The following is a 3,334-nucleotide window of genomic DNA, read 5'->3' as shown; positions in this document are numbered from 1 at the left end:
AGTCTTCATTACACCGGATTTCAGGGTGAGCTAATGCTTCTAGCTTGGACTGGATCTTCTTCCTCATGTCTTGATGCCTTGAAGTTCCGGCATGGACTAGCTTTTGTTTATTTTAGTTTCTTAGAATACTCTTAGTTTAGTAATTTGATCATAGATGTTCTTGTGGTGATGACTTCCAGATTTTGGGGAATAATAGAAGTTGAATTTTAGAAGTTATTGAATTGGTTTTTATTAATGAGTTTAAGTCTTCCGCATTACTTTTTGTTGATATTATATTGAAATGTTAGGGTTTAGATTGGTTGGTTCGCTCACATAGGAGGGTAAGTGTGGGTGCCAGTCGCGGCTCGGGCTTGGGTCGTGACAGTGGGTGACCAATAGTGTGAAATTCTATTGTGACCAAAATGTCATAATTCAAAATCAATTACAAAGTCTAATATTGCACATTTGGTATTTGCGTAGGTAATAAACTTTGATTTTATAAACCGTAGTATCTGTATAATTCAGTTTTCTCCCTCTATTTTCCCTCTCCTTGCATCTATCTTCTGTCTCTGAGTCTCGCTCGCCTCTCTCCTCCATATAACATGTAGCTGTGAATTGTAATTATCAAATTATAGCTATACAGAGTATTTAGGTTATATTTAAGTGTCTATATATGAAAGTTCCCCTTAATATATCATGAAAGGCTCACTTGGGCAGATTAATAAGCCTCGCAATGAAAAGCCTATCACAAAAAAATCAACCTAATAAGGCGATATTAGGGTTCGCGTCAAAAGCGGATAATAAGGGTTCAATTATCAATTATAAATAAGAAAGAGTCAGAGATAGTAACGAAAGAGTATTTTGGAGTTAGCGCATAGAATTTGGAACTTTGAAAGAGATTTGCACCAAGAAGGCAAGAAAATCAACCCAACTAATTGAAGTATGTTGTTTTTACGATCTAAGGTAATTGCAATTCATTTATGTTACATTATAATGGGAAGACTACATAAATGAGCCACAAAACATAAAATAATTACAATTTTATAGTCCAACCCAAACTAATTCAGTAAACATTCACTTAGAGCCGTCAATATGGGCTAGGCCCGTTGGGACAGCCTGGCCTAACCCGGGATTTAATAGGGATGGACTAAGATTTTTGGAGCCCATTTCAGAAAAGGGCTTTTTAGCCCGGCCTGAATAAGCCTTCTCATTTGGGGGGCTTGAGAAATATCGGTAGGGTCAGCCCGTGGGCCAATAAAAATTAATTAAAACATATAATATAATATTAAAATTTAAAAATAAAGAGAGTCCAAAATCAAAACAATTAGGTTAATATCAAGAAAAATGCACAAGTACCCCCTAGACTATGACCAAAATCCCAGAGACACACCTTAACTAAACTAAGGTCCTATTACCCCCTGAACTTTTTTTTTATAATTTTATACACCTTTTGTCTTATGTGGCACTCTATGTGATTCCACGCAATTGAGGCACGTCGGAGATATTTGGATGCCACGTAAGCCAAAGAGGTACACAAAATTACAAAAAAAATAAGTTCAGGGGGGTAATACGACCTTAGTAAGGTGTGTCTTTGGAATTTCGGTCATAGTCTAGGGGGTACTTGTGCATTTTCCCTAAATATTATAAAGAGAATTTTATTTGTGAATTTGATTAACAAGTAGTGATAATAAGGTCTCATTTATTTCCATTAAGATTAAGACGTCTGAATTTGAATACACATTTAAATATTAAGATGTGCATTAAGATCTAGATGTGTAAATTTGAATAAACATCTAAATATTAAGATAATGTCTCTGAATCTGAACACTAAATTATTGAGACAATTTTGTTTTCAATATATGAATGCACATATGAAATTAAACGTTATCAATAAAATATTATCAAAACCTTGTTAGTAAAATAGTTTTTTTTCCATATAAAATAATATTTTGAACACTTTTACTGTAACAAGGTAATATGATTTATCTTTTAAGAACCCAACATCAAGTTACATCATTAATATGATTATTTTTTGCACTCAAATTCTTTGAGAATCTAATATAATGAAATTTAAAATAGTTTATATAGAGTAGTAAATATATAGTTTAGGAAAATATTTTATTATATTTTATTATAGAAATTTATTATTGTTATCGATCAAATAACTAATACTTTCTTATTTTTTGAAACCGTGCTAAATATTATATCATGGGAGTGCTTATCAATTCAAATATATTGATTAATTTAAGAAAGTAAAAGATGTATATAAAGTTAATATGAATAAAGGAAATTATAATGGTAAGCATGTAATTAATATTAATTAAATAAGAAAACAAACTTTATGAGTTGTTGTGATTTAGTTGAATTAAGATAGGAGCCTTATTTTTTGGTGAATAGTGTTAAGGGTGTGTTACAAATCTGACTCATTCAGATATATCCAGACCCACTAAGAGGCTAATAATAAAATAAAACAAACGAACTTAATGAACTGAATCTGAATAATTAAGATACACTTCTTAAAAACAAACACACTTAATGAGGCAAATCTGAATGATTAAGATTCAAACCCCATTAAGTGTTAACAAATGAGGCCTAACATAATGTAATATTGTTTTGTCGATATTTATGATAATATTTTTAGTTATAATTTATAATTTAATTTAATAATTATAAAAACATATAATTTTTTAAAAAGTGGGCTGGACCGGCAAGCCTGTAGTCCACGTACTTGTGGGCTGAGCTGACCATTTTCTGGCCCACGCCAAAAATGGGCTAGCCCGGCCTGACCCGTAAAATGTCAAAGCCTGTATGGGTTAGCCCGTATGGGGTGGGTTAGCCCATATTAACAGCTCTACACTCACTGACCTAAAATATTAATCTTAATAAAATACAACATATACCTCCTTTAGTTTAGGCCAAATCACTCTTCAGTCTCTTTTAAATTTAGGCCCAATTTTTCCTCTAGCCTTTTAAAATTGGCATAATTGTACAGAATGATGAACTTATAATATAAAATAAATATAGTAGCTACCATTTGATTTATTTGTGTTCCGTAGTAAACTGTTTGTCAGTCCCTCTCTCCCTCTCGCTCGCTTCCTATCTCGCTTTATACAATAGAAATGTATAAATTATGTTTCTAATTGTATAAAGCGAGAGAAAATTGTATATACACATGCAAATACATATATCTCCGTTTTATACACTTATACAATAAAATGACTTCCCTGCCCTGTCCATGTCTCTTTTGTCTTTTTCTCTTTCTCTTTTTATACAAATTCTAATTGTAGATAATTTCTCTCTTTCTCGTTTTATACAATTCGATTCAATTGTATATTCTCTTTCCAAGTCTCTTTTG

The sequence above is a fragment of the Solanum pennellii genome, chromosome 8, assembly GCF_001406875.1.
Source record: "Solanum pennellii chromosome 8, SPENNV200".
NCBI lineage: Eukaryota > Viridiplantae > Streptophyta > Magnoliopsida > Solanales > Solanaceae > Solanum > Solanum pennellii.
The sequence above is the reverse complement of the archived record's forward strand: the minus strand, read 5'-3'. Positions refer to the sequence as shown.